Source organism: Aulostomus chinensis, chromosome 19 (assembly GCF_037954235.1).
Source record: "Aulostomus chinensis isolate RoL2024-O1b breed Wild chromosome 19, RoL_Achi_v1.0, whole genome shotgun sequence".
NCBI classification, from domain to species: Eukaryota; Metazoa; Chordata; class Actinopteri; order Syngnathiformes; family Aulostomidae; genus Aulostomus; species Aulostomus chinensis.
This window is the reverse complement of record NC_141338.1, coordinates 8,676,295-8,690,735: the sequence shown is the minus strand read 5'-3', so window position 1 is coordinate 8,690,735 and position 14,441 is coordinate 8,676,295. Positions and strand designations below refer to the sequence as shown.

Genomic DNA, 14,441 nt, shown 5'->3' with positions numbered 1-14,441 from the left:
ATAAGATTTTTTTAAGTGATTTTCTTTTTCTTTTTTTTTTTTTTTGTTGACTTCACAAGTGCAGTTGGTATCATGTTTTATTTGAACAGATTTCGTCTTGGTCATCATTTTATCTCATTTTTTTGCCTCCAGAAAACAGACTGACCACAGATGTAATCAACAAAGAGGCGCAAGTGAAGGAAACAAACAAAAAACAACAACAAAAAAGCAAAATAAACTATCAATATAATTCACTCAATACACAAACAGTTTCTAATGTTGGATATTTGTACTGAAACAGTGAGGGCTTAGGAATATAATTCTACTTTCATCCTCAAAATATTCAGGAGCTTTATGTACTTTGTAAGCTTGTATACAAAGAACGGTTGTACTTTTGCCAATTCTGAGCTTATTCTCTCTGTCAGTATTATGTTCTATACATCAGTGGATTCAGGATAAACTCCCTCCTCTCTCCCTCTCTCTCTCTCTGTCCCCTTCTCTTGCATGCTGGCCAATCGATAAACCATATTTGAATTAAGTGAATCAAACTTTAACTCTTCAAATTAAACCAGACAACATTTTTTCACTGCGGAAAATTGAAGGTTTGGTTTTGAGCCATGGGACATTTTTTTTGGGGGGGGGGGGGGTTGTTTTTGCAGATGATGTGAAAATACACTTCTTTTGGTGCTCCTCCAGCTTCTCCTCAACATTCCATCTCTTTTTCAATCGTTTTTGTCATTTTTGTTCGACTTGCTGTTTTCCGTGAGCGAGCTCCTACAACATGGGGGAGGTAGAAAAGCCTGCAGATTGACCATAAAAGGAGAAAATCTCCCGTTTCAGACATCAATTAAAGCAAATGTCAATTGTCAATGATCGCAAAGTTAATTTCCTGTCGTTGCCGATATGTTCCTGTCTACAGGGTTAACTCCATAGCCCCGTCTTGGATATTAGCCATTAATTGAAGCATATCGGCAAACGTAACATGATTACCTAAATGGAATATCACTGCTGGAATTATAGTTTTGTTAGTGCTCTCTGTAATTGTTATGAGACAATGAAACCAAAGTGGATTTAATCAAAAACAATCTCTTCATTCACTGGGATCTAAAGAATTTGATGGGACATGGCGCCGGAAGCGAATGCACGAGCGTGTGACATGAGCGTGCGTTTAAATTTAATTAACTGCTGATGAACGTGTCTGACTACGCCGGGAAACGGCTGCATTATGAATCGTGACCACAAAAAAATATAAAAAGACCAAACAGGATCCGCCGACTTGTATTCGCGTCTGAAAAAAATTGCATATTTGACATGATCACCTTGAAAATGTTTACATTCCATTCACAGCAGAGCCGACACGAGATGACTCCATCTTTCTCCGTCTCACGCGCAGAGTCTGTGTGCATTGTGTACAGTTGATGAAACACTTCATCACCTTCCGAATCCCATAATGAAATCACCGACAATGCTTCTTCAATCTACATATAACACCACCAAGGTCAAGGCATTCATGCAGTAAAAAGAAACATCTTCGCTGCCCTCCATGCGGCTTATTCTATCCCATCCATTCGCTGCTGAACTCAATTTGCACTGTAATAACTGTCAGTCATACCCCAAATAAAACAGCAGTATGCTGATGATGTCTATGTACTGCATTTGCTGCGAGTGCTAAAATATAAACCTGCGCTTCCAATATCGCCTATACACTGTACACCCAGCGTCTTACGAGGTACACTTTCTCTCACAACTCCAGATTACATTGCACAAGGTCAAATCAGTTTAATCTTCCTATTCAGACTTTGTTGTATCAACTTGTTGAGAGTTTCAACATGAAATAAAACAGAAAATAGTAGGTTTCGATTTGCTGCCTGCTCAAAATATTCATCTGACTTTAAAAAAAAAAATCCATTTATATTATGCTTTTTATTCACTCAAGTCATCATCAAACGGTCATACAGGGCCCTTGAGGACAGGTTTGTAATTATTTCTCATGTCTTATATTCTTATGATCACAAACAACGAGTTGTCAGCAGCTTTTTCTAAGCTCAAGAAAAAAAAAATCAAGTTGAACGCGTATTTTAAGTTAAAGTTGACAAATTTATCCTGTGATCAGTAGGGGGGGAAAAAGACAGCTGGTTTTGTCAGAATGGAAGAAAAAAATAGCATTCGTTTAATGAATTAATGGAAATGAATATTATCTTGTAGATTGTGTTTCCGAATGCTGCTGCTCGATATCATGTCAGAAGTGTTCTAGAGGACAAGAGCGTGAACTAGTCAGTGGTAATCTATAATATCAGTGCTGCTTCACTGCCTCAAGTCCGTAAATGAGAAACATGTCATTACTTGTTAAACCCACTCATCAGGCCTTTGGTGTGTGAGTCCCCAAAGGTCAGAACAACCTTCCTGAGAAGATCACACAAACTTCGCCCTCTTTCTTCTCTACTTTCCTCAAGCGTTCATGTTTCTCACAATACAATCATCATTTGTTTCGCATTTGAACCACTGATTAATGTCTTCTTTTTTTTTTTTAATTGTGACACACATGCTACAGGCTCCTTACACACTTCCAGAAAGCAAGACTAATTAATTAGCAATATGACACGAGAGGTGCTTTAGCTTCCGCTAACAGAATTCAAGTACAAGCCCCACTCTTAACTGCGTCACTGTTGTTGAAATAATGAAGGTGAAGCACACCCTCAAGAGTAATATTGTCATTATCAGACAGTTGCTGACAAAATCACACATAAGCAAAAATTAATGTGTTGCAGCAATATGCCCAAAAGTCTATCCAGTCCAGTATCCAGTTTCCCTGGAAATAAATGAGGTCTGACTAATAACTGGAAGCACACCTTCATTCCAGAGAGTAGGCTGATTCTCATTTACAAGCTAACAACAGCAAACAATACAGGGGCGTTACATATCTTTGTTGAGTCGCGCGTATGAACACAACTCAGCTGGGCTAGCTTAACCATGCCGATTTACCCTGCTGCTGTAAAATACCACAGTCAGTCATTCCAACTGGAAAGGGGCTCGCTTAACATAGAGCGCCATTGTGGTTCTTACGTGTTGTCATGCGTGCTATTGAGCTGTGATATGTGGAGTTGCCTTGGGTAATGTTGTATGCTCATGTATTTTACATGTGCTGATTGTATCTTGTTTGTTTGTTTGTTTTTTTAACGTATTTGTATGTTGTAGGTTTCTCTTAACGCACTGCAGCCAAAGACATTTCTGCCCTGCACATTTCTGCTGGTCCAAGGTAGACCATCAAGTGTTCCTAGATTCTATTCCGTTTTATTCTTCTACTTATTCCACTGATTCAAATGTCACATTTCTTAGCCAAGTAGAATGCAGTTTAGAAGAAGATGGCGACCTCTTTTTTGATACAGAGAGAGATACGTTTTAGAGAGCTTTAGATTTTTTAGTGTGTGTGTGTGTGTGTGTGTGTTTGTGTGTGCACGTGCGCGCGTGCGTGCATCAGACTTAAATCCACTCAGGAAGGACTTTGTTTTGTGTTCTCAACCACTCCAAACCAGTTCAGGTCAATCCAGTCTCACCAACATGAAAAAGAACGATGACTCAAAAGTCTCAGCAGCTCAGGGTTTTACTGCTGATCCCCCGCAAAATAAAACAAACCAAAGATGTTCGAAAAGAAACACAGTACATCCAGTATTCACAGCAACAACATCAAAGTGAGTTCCAGTCAATGGTGGAGTAAGACACGTAGTGAGGAGGTATTTTCTATTTCAGCTTGGCTCGGTGTGCTCCAACCTATACAGTCCCATGTGTTCTTTGTTGCCACTGTCAGATTTGACACATTTTTTTTTTAGCACAGTGTGATTGGGTTTAGGCCTAAAGAAAAGAACATGAGCACTCCTTTAATGGAAATAGGAAGCCAAGACTCACCACATGCACCACAAAATCAACCAGTATATTCATCCACTGATCCCATCAAAAACAAACAGTACAGTGACGACCATCAAAACAGGTTTTTCTGTCATCCATCCACTGCTTCCTCCACCTCCTTATACGGATTTTCTCCCTCTGTGACTTCCTACTTTCATGTGGTAATAATTACATGACACTGCACATGCTGTATGGAAATATAATTACAGTAACAATTAGACAACATCTGTCACTTATACATACTGAAGATCATTTTCACTTCTTTTATTACAGCCCATCTGCTTGTAAATCTGGGAGGACAGGTCCTAAATGTCTCGTTGACCAATCACATTGCTTACTCGCACAGATCAAATGAAATGTTTAACATCCACGTTTGCTGTATGTCTTTGTCAATATAATCTTAGGAGCTCACAAGAAAGCCCCAAAGATTTCAAAATGTGTCAAAATATTGAAAAGGGCATCTGCATGCAGTTAACATTTTGCTAAGCGCTGCTGAGTGGCAGCGTTGTCACTGTAATCAGCTCAAAAAAGTTAAATGCCCATCACGAAGAAATTAGTAATGCAAGCGCATGTTCCATTTAGATTTATATTTGAAAATTTTCAAAGTCGCAGTTGGAAAAGGACAGCAATGTTTCCCTTAACCTCCTCCGTGTGTGAATTTCACAGCCATAAATAAATGTTATATATAAAAATACTATTTCCTGTATTGCTCATTGTAACAGCTCAGGTTTCAGTGACACTTTTTTTGTCCTGACAAAAAAAACCCAAAACAAATGATACCACGCAGTGTTTAACACTATGGTCCATCCATCCATCCATCTTCTTCCACTTATCCTATTAAGGGTTGCAGGGGGGCTGGAGTCTATCTCAGCAGCCTTCGGGCGAGAGGCGGGGTTCACCCTGGACAGGTCACCAGTCCATCACAGGGCATGTGATGGACACACCTTCACACTCACATTCACACCTACGGTCAATTTAGAGTATCAATCAGCTTAGGACCTGGAGAGAACCCACGCAGGCACAGGGAGAACATGCAAACTCCACACAGAAAGATGCTGGGGCTCGAACCTGGAACCTTCTTGCTGTGAGGCGACAGGGCTAACCACTGCACCACTGTGCTGCCTTAAAGCCAATGGTAAATATTACAATTCTAATTCTAAATTTCTCCCGCTACTAAAATGCATTTGGTTCTCTGACATTATACAGTGTACTAACAACTTGTAAGTTACATTGAAAATAGATTTGTGCATCCAGCGAATCACTACACAATCACTGCCAACACTTCAGGTACATAAAAGTCCTGCTGAAATTCATTTTTGGCATGTAACCTGTCTGAATCCCTACATTACAAGAGAAGCTGTCATAAACTATACTTCTAACACAGTTAGAGTTACACATGCAACATTTTCGCTGGAAGTGAACTGACTCAGATGTTCTTTTCAAGGCCGAGAATAAACCTTTTTTTCTCTCTCGCTCTCTCAATGTTCGTGCAGATCACACAAACCACCAAAGATATGTGCACTGACCGCAGGACAGAGGGGTACCAGAGCAAAAACAACTTCAGTGGAGATGCTGTGCAATGACTCGGACTGAGCAGTAAGCATTTCAAATCAAGTTACATTTATTCTGAGCTCGTATATTTTCACTTTTTGAATGAATATTTCAAATTGTGTGGTACATCTTTTTTTATAAACTGTGAGGAAAAGCACTCACCATCAAGTGAATATTTTTATTCCCAGTTATCCACATATTTTATGACACATTTTACTGACATCGCTCTGGTACTGCTATGTCAGATGTGTTGTAAATGAGAGAGAACCTTTTACATGAGCACGACCATAAAAAGTATGACTGCATCTTGGCCATAATTTCATACCATAATAAAATAACCCAAAATATACAGACTTTAGTCACTGTCATTTGAGTCTGGGTCCAAAACATTTGATAGAAACCATCAAAGTTTAGCTAATGTTACTTTTAGCTTATTTTATTCCATTTCACTGTTGATGCTAGCAATCTGCTAACGCTAGCATTAACAGGATAGCGAGTTGTTACATAAATTCAAGTCAGTGACCAAATTAATAACTGTTTGCTCCTTACACAGCTAGAATTTAGAAACTATATAATCTATACGGTATATCTCCATACTGTAAAAACAATACTAGTAAAGACATCCTCTTGCTAGCATAATGCACTTACATTCCTCACAAACGGCTGGATCTATTCCGTTGAGTTGGTCTTGTGTTCAGGGAATGCAAACTTCACATTAACTCAGAGGATGTAACTGGAACTGATGCCGCAACTGACCGTGTTTCAGTCGAGGAAAACTACCATTGTTGATATCGCAGCCATTTGTAGTACCAGATAACAACACCCTGTCTTGTATTTTGAGTATGACATCTTTGAAATATGTCTACGGATAGAAAATGAACAGTTCTGCTTGTACAATGGATTTAATGTGACGCATTTAAGACATAAGTGTTAGAAATTGTATATTATCAAAGCATGAAGGTCGTTGGCGAGTAGAGCAGCCATTTTGAATTGTGATCTCGCGATTCGTCGGATATCTTTGACTCTCAGAGTAGAAATTTGCAGTTGCAGTTGATTTTTACAAATGCAAACTCTTAAAACTTCCGACTTCAACAACAAACAGAGACTCGTGTGACACTGCGATTGGGATGGATTTTGAAATTCTTGCTTGGAAAACTGTTGAATGACTAATTGTGGATTTAAAAAAAAATCCAAGCAGTTAATCGTTGTTCTTGTTACATTAAAACAGGGGAGAAGAAGAGGAGGATGCAGTGGGGAGACCGTTGAGATTCTATTTTGTGGATAGAAAATCAACAGGCCTCTGGGATCGATTCTATATTTATAGATATGCATATATTCTTATATGTATATTTCTGAACTTCTTTGAGAATATTTGAGAGATTAAGAAGCTTGAGCTGGTAATTCGAGACATGGCTGCTCCAGTATCTCCTCCTCAGTGCTTGTTGCTCTTGTGGTGACTGCCAGTCTCATGGGAGAGTGGCACAGGCGTCCCACGCAGTGAATTAGTCAGTACTTAACCCTGGCAGTTTCTTCTAGCCTCCTGTTTCTCCTCTAATTACCATCCCTTCCTTGCCAGTAATTAAGTCGTCCCACAGCGGGGGCTTCTTAACACGAAGTTGAAGAAGGAAAGTGGCATGGAGTCCCATCCCGTATCAGCCCCTGTTGATTCTCCCAGATTTGTACAGTTGAGTAATGCAGCACAACAGCTAGCATCAGCACTGCTTCAGTGCTTGTGATTGCAGCGTAGCCCCATGGGATGACATTTTCTTTTGTCATTTTCCCATGTGTAAAAAAAAAAAAAAGAAAAAAAAAGATAGAATGTAAATATTATTCCAACGTAAAATACAATTTTCATCACTTCTTCCAGCTTGCCTGATTTGGCAGAAGCAGGGGCTGGAAATCCAAGATTTGGAGGTGTTTACTGCTTTAATCAGCAAACGGGAAGAGATGTTTGCTGCCAGACCCAGACAGCCAAGATGCTTTTTTTTTTTTTTTTTTGGGTGATAACTTGGGCCATCGAAACTTAATTTCTCAATCACTTCATAAAAGCATCCTGTGGAAAATGTGCAAAAGTGTATGTGTTTTAAAGCAAATGTCTATTATATTGACTGGGATTCAATGTCTAAGAAATGGGGGTTTGAGGTTAGCGTATCATGCCATAATTTGCTGAATTCAAGGGTTTACAAGCTCCAAAATTAACTCACCTTGGCTGAAACCACTTTTACAATCAAAAACAAAAAAACCTCCCTCTTCTCCTCATTTTACTTTGTCAGGCTGCCCCATGTGGAGTTGTTGGTCGCATCTTCTCACCTGACGTTGACTTCGGTCGTGCGAGGGAGGATCCCGTTTTTTTCCCCAGGTAGGAAATTAAGAGAAGATTTACAAGAAAATTCCCATGAGTTGAGGACTTTTTGGTCAGTCTTGTAAACTTTAGGACCATCAGGATGCATTTTTCTTGTGTTATTATAGAACATACGACAAGCGGAAATTTTAACTGCCAATTGACACGTTTCCTCAATCAGCTGAGTTTTACACGACACGACACACATGCAGAAAATAAAATCTTCGAAAATCAAACCGTATTGAAAGAAGTCTATCGCTTGTGACATTGTTATTAATCTAGTTATATCACTGTCACAGCCCCTATTATTATCCCTGATTTATCCTGACTCAAGGACAACCTTTGTTCTCCCTCAGCTGAGAAAATTTAATTATCTCGTCTCACCCGCCGAGCACCGATAGATGGGGAGAGGGGGGGGGGTGACATCATATGTGCTTTTATAATTGTTGCCTCAAAATCATTGTGTAAACTCTGTATGCATGTGAAAACATTTTGACAGGCGATAAGCAGATGTGATTTTTCTAAGCACAGCTGCAGTGAGATCCAGAGACAGCTTGAATAATACATGGCTTCAGTTGTTTTGTTTTTTTTGTTTGTGAGAGAGAGAGAGAGAGAGAGAGAGAGAGAGAGAGAGAGAGAGAGAGAGAGAGAGAGAGAGAGAGCGAGCTGCACCCGGCTACGTGGTATGTATGAGTCATCCCAGCCACTCCGCTGCTCTCTTCCTCACCTTGACTGTGACCTCACTGCCAACATACATGTCCGCTCCCCCACTCCTTGTTTTAATACTAAACTCACCGAACCACCTTTCATGTCCCCAGCACTTATATACATTTTCTTTCACACACTTTTATCACCTTCCTTTCTCACTGCCTAATGGCACCTAAGACCCTTCGATGTCCCCATCCTTTTTCCTCAGTCTCTTTCATCCCTCCTGACTTCCTGGCTACCTCTCTCTTGCATCTCCTCCTTTGGCTACAGCAACTTACAACCTGCTGAATTAAACATTGCTGCAGCCCTTCTCTCTCTCTCTCTCTCTCTCTCTCTCTCTCTCTCTCTCTCTCCCTCCCTCTCTCCCTCCCCGGCAAATCTGCCGACTGCATCAAATCTGCTTTCACTCGCTCTATCCAATTACGGATGGCTCATCCAAACTAATTCAAGTCCTGAGTGGGACAAATGTTATACCTTGTTTCCATTGAAAACAAATGCAGCCCCAGATCAGCGCTGATCCGCACTCATCGTTCTTTACAATAATGTTAGACTGCCTTACTGAAACAGATGACTCCATACACGTGGAAAATTAAAAAGGGGGGGGGGGGGGACAAAAGAAATTGAATAAAAGGTGAATTGAGTCTCAGAATGCTGTTTGATGAAAAAGTTAAAATTAGAGGCTGAGCAGAAGTTGTTTGCACATGCTAATTAGAGCCGCAGATTATTCATTCAGGGCTTAGTGCTGATCAAGTGGTTGTCTGTAGACTGATTATCGTTAGGAATAATTAATATTAAGAAGGAAATGTTCAGTTAGAAATATGCATAATGTGCTTACATAATCATGTCATGACTGTAAAACGATGCATCCAACGCTGCTTTGATTAAGGAACGGAGCTCGTTGGAAGGCACAGATAAATCCTGGATAGCCCTGAAAAATACTGACATGAGTATCAATGGACAAGATTTTATTTTGTTAAGTTTAGTTTTTATGTTAGGCAACTAATACATATTTAAAACCTCTAAGGAACACCTGAATTTGTACAGCGCTGCAGTGCCTCTGCCTAGACCTCATATAAAACGCACTTTGCGTGATCGATCAACAACACCAACATAAAACACCCCACCAGGTGATTGGGTGAGCCATCATCTGTCGCAAATTGACTTCAACCAATCGGATTAACGTACCGACGTTGGAGCCAAAGCTCGTCTGAAACGAAAACATTGCTTTCACTGCGAAAAAAAAAAGCCTTCAGCAACATTCATTTCTCTTCCTTAAAAGAAGAAATACACACTCCAACAAACAAAAAGAGTCTTGTCAGACAGACACAATAAACCTACAGCCTGATGTGACGGTTTTTCCAGGCTTGCTGCCTCTAAAAATAGGAAATGGGTTCTTACACAGTAAGACCGTAGATTATCATCCTGTTATGCCCTTTCTGTAGCCATTTCCTTCTTTCGGTTGGCCATGTAGTCATGATTTTTTTCACTCAATGAGAGCAATTCACTCCCTTTTCTATAGGTTCTTCGGCTGTGATAGCTAAATTCACCAATTAGTGCTGCCATAAGTCCATGTAACAAGATAAAATTACTCTTTTAAAATCAAATTGTACATTTATTTCATCCTTTACAGCCAAATGTTTGTATTTATTTCGTACATACAAACATTGGTTGTTTGCCTCCTGCCTCATTCTGAACAGTGTGTGTTGAGGTTCAGCTCAAATCTCCCGACGGCTCTGTCTACGGTCCTGAAATCACAGCGCTACATTCAATAACAAATGCTGTTCATGAAAACAAAGAAGGTGTTTCATTACTGTTGCTTCAATGACAGCCTATCTCATTTTCTTGCTGGTTTACTATTCAGTGTTTAACACTTAAACTGCAGGGTGTGGAACAATTTAAACAGAGGGAACGTAGCCCCCATTATATCCCCTCCTGCCTCCGGGCCTGCGTCGTCAGGTAAGTGTACACTTTGTACGTCAATACTAAAAGTTCTTTTGTTTAACTGAAACCATCACCTTAAAAGGTTTATGTAATGGTTTAAGTGAGCGTAATGCAAATGCATGAAAAGGGATTTTTTGAGTGTAATTTTTGGAAATGAAAAGCTGCAACAAGGCAAAAAAACCGGCATCTATGAATGTTGAATTGACAAGCATATGATACTTTTTGTTTGTGGTTTTTTTTCTTGCTTCATGGTTTATGTTCCAAAGTCACATCGTGGGGCCTAAAGTTCCTGTTGCACCATTATACCGCCTCTCGTCTGTCGGTACATTCACTCTCCGGCTCTATGACGAGCGCTTCTCCTTCGTCTGGGAGGAACATTAGCGGCTCTCAACTCCTTTTTGTCTGCTTTAACAGTCGTGGATTTTCAACTGTCTTCACTTTCAGAGGTGATTCACTCGTATCCCACAACAACAACAACAAATTAAGAAAAAAAAAATCACAAGAGTTCCATGTTCTCATAGTCCTTCAACTTTTTTATTTCCTTTTTATTCTCCTGCTCTATTCTACGATCACTGAAGAAAAAAAGACTAACACCTGGTCTTGGGCACACATTGTGTTTTATGATGCGTGTATTGAGTCATTGAGTCACTTGTTTTTTCTTTTGTCTTCCTGAATTCTGGAGCTATTCCACTATGTCTCAATATTGTTGACAACAAAATATAGTTTTAAAGTAACTTCTTGTACAGGGAGCGGGTAAATATCCGACAAGGCGCAAAATATCCAAGTTTCCTATACAGTTTTCAATATATTTAGTTTCATCAGCATTGTCTTTCTTATCACGCATCTAATTACCATACGACAACAATTTCTGAATACGCATTTGATGACTGAATCAGAGCCGGACCTGCTGCAGCGGCCTGCATTTACAATCAACACTCATGCATATTATAGTAAACTCACACTGCTGTTTAACAGGTTATTAACCTTAACGTTAGCAACAGTACAATTAGCCTCGTGACTCATCTCCCCGACAAATGTTACCATATTTTCTTGTGGCTGCGCGATCAGTCGAACTACTCTTCAACAGTGGCATCATTATGGCTGATTCAGGACAAATATTTTCAGCCTTGCATTAAATAATTTAAGTTTTCAAAAACTGCTGTTTCAATGGAGGATGGGGGGGGGGGTGCACATAACAAGACACATGCGAGCAGGCGGCAGTGGTGGAGTTCTGTTTTCAGCAAGCTGAGCAGTTTTCTTTGCCGCCTGCAGTGTTTCAGGCTTTTCTTTTTTACTTTTTTTCCCACACTTTAAAGCTGATATTGGACTATCATGGTAATTAAAGATTGCAAATATATTAAAAAAAAACAACGCAGTAATCTGAGAGCCATTTTAAGATCATAAGTTTGTGCAAATACCAAAAAGATCAGGGTCTGTTATTTAGTGGAGCTATAATAACCAAGCTTTCCGTGTCTCAAAAAAGGTGCAGCCCAACAGAAAAGGGTTCAATGTTTAAAGTATTAAGCTGTATATTTGATGTACTGATACACATTTTACCTTCAGTTCAACTTCTCCATGGGCTGGTTTTCACTTTGGACAAAATGCTGGTTGTAATTTTACTACTGGTCATTACAGGGCTTTGTTCAAAACCTTGGCTTCTGAAGATCCGATGAGCTCTTTGGTTCAAAGTATGATCAATCACCACGATTCATTTTCATAAATATTTTCTTTCATTCTAAATAACAACCTCCATCTCACTTTTTTTTTTTTTTTGATTACAGTACAATGCTGATTTGAGGCCTTTAAAATGCATTAATGGCTACCAGATTTGCATTTATATTGGATTTTCACTCAGGCACACAAGAACCTGAGATAGAGCACTGCGAACAAAGACCTAACAGAGAACACGAATCATCTGAAACACATTCGACCCCCTTAATAGAGTACAACCAAGAGAATGAGAGATGCTAGTCTGAGCAAAACAGGCCATCAAATTTCAACCAGTGACTGAAGCACACATTGATACACATTATTGAGAAACAGACTCAACACAGAAGTAGAATACAGCCCGCAATGACAGTGCCTTTCTTGCATCTCATGAATAGCATAAAGGAAATAAAGGGAGGAAAAAGAAGCTCAGCTTTAATATTGAAATCAACAGCAACACAGTTTGATGATTGCTATACAACGCATATGTTTTTAAGAGGCATGAGGTTTTGAGGGAGAGGATAATTACTGTCGAGCGGTGTATCTTTCCCCTTAAAGTGACAGTGACCTTTTTACAGGACTAGACAGAGGTTGGCAACTTCTAATCTGTGTTTATTCTTTGAATTAGGCAGAGTGCCGATGTTATTAAAGACGGGGCAGATTTGTTTGTTGCTGATCAGGTTGCCATTGTCCATGCAACGTGCCTCGGGGTAATCTCTCTTGATAAGGGAACCCGAAAGGGATGGATGCTTTGTCGCTCTGCAAATCTGATTCAACCACTTTCCAGCACTAAATCGTCAAGACACAGAAAGTCTCCTGGGAAATTTACAAAGCAATTCAGTCCTCATTGCTGTTTAGAGCGGAGCAAGGCTGGGCAATCTTGTGCCGGGGAGGACCGAGGGTATGTATGATTTCATTCCCACAAAGCACTACACCAGCTGATGTCAGTAATTTCCTTCCCTTTCTGGCTAAAGATGAACTAATCATTAAAATGAACTGGTGGCCCAGGTTGGAATAAAAATCCAACTTGGACCATCAGTTCATTTCAATAATTTGCACCTCTGGGCCAGCCCTTTTCACACCTCTGCCTCAAATACCAGTTCTCATTATGTACTTAGAGTGTTTACCATGATGGCACAGAGCAACGAAATACTTTTATGTTACAGCAGTGGATGTACTGCACCGCAGAGATGAGGAGCATTTTATGGCAAACGTGGAAGCTGCCATCGCCATGGCTTCCCTCAATAGTATTGCTTTAGTAAATGTTCGGTTTCCGTTAGCTGCCAGCAACTAGTAGCATTTTCTGAATTTTTGGGGTTCCCCAAAAAGTCAATCGGGTGCAAAAAAAACCCCCAAAACCTCAAGAATTTAAGACATCTGATGCAAAGGACTTGATTAAAAAAAAAAAAAAGATAATTTGGGAAAAGTATCACTTTAGGCTTCGGAAAACTTTGCGGCCCAGGTTAAAGTGGTGACATGCTAAGATGTCTCAATTGAATGAGGGAATTTGCACACTTCCTCAGTGCACTAAACATAAGTAAGATTTGCATTTGCTTGTTTCTGTGGGGATGCCATGTGACCTCTTGTAGGCTGCGTCTACCAAATGACATGGCGTTACTAGGTAGTGGTCACTCCAATTATTTTCTGTGCGATAAGCCTGGTTTATTGGCATATTCATAGGGACATTACACGGATCACAGCGAAGAAAGTTAAAGGAATATATCAAAATATTCTTCTCAGACAGCTGTAAATGTGAATTTTAATGACAAACACATCAAATCATTCTTAATGCATTATTTACTTGTCATTGGGGGGAGTGACACTGCCCTGGTGGCTGAGTTTGATGCAACTAAATGTTTGTTAGGAGAGAGAGAGGAAGAGATAAACAACCAGCAACACACACACACACACACACACACACACACACACACTCACACGCACTGTTTCAATAAATCACTGCAACGTTACAGGCAGCACTCGGTGGCTCGACAGTGTCTGTGGAAAGCAGCTTCAGAAGTTTTGCCTCTGAGATTCGTGTCTCTGTGCAACATCCTGCTTTGTCAAGATACATATTATGCAAATGCATTGTTTACTGTTCATGTGACAATATCAAGGCGCGAAAGCCAGTTGGGACCAGGGGCTGTGGCAAGTTACCAAGAGAGATGGAGGCGAGAAGAAGAACAAACTCAGTAAAGGAACTGTCAAAGGAGTGTGGTGAATGAGTTGACTCTCTTACTCAGTCTCAGTCTTTCTATAATTCTAAGTTAGAAGAGACGCGCAAGGACATCAAAGCACATGGTTCTGAGAAAGA

The 14,441-nt window shown here is 40.0% G+C and overlaps 1 protein-coding gene across 5 annotated transcripts in view; it reads right to left on the bottom strand.

Annotated features, from left to right (window-relative positions):
* brinp1 (bone morphogenetic protein/retinoic acid inducible neural-specific 1) overlaps nt 1-14,441 on the bottom strand; it is a 163,769-nt gene that overhangs the window by 72,347 nt on the left and 76,981 nt on the right. The gene's annotated exons all lie outside the window — the stretch shown is intronic.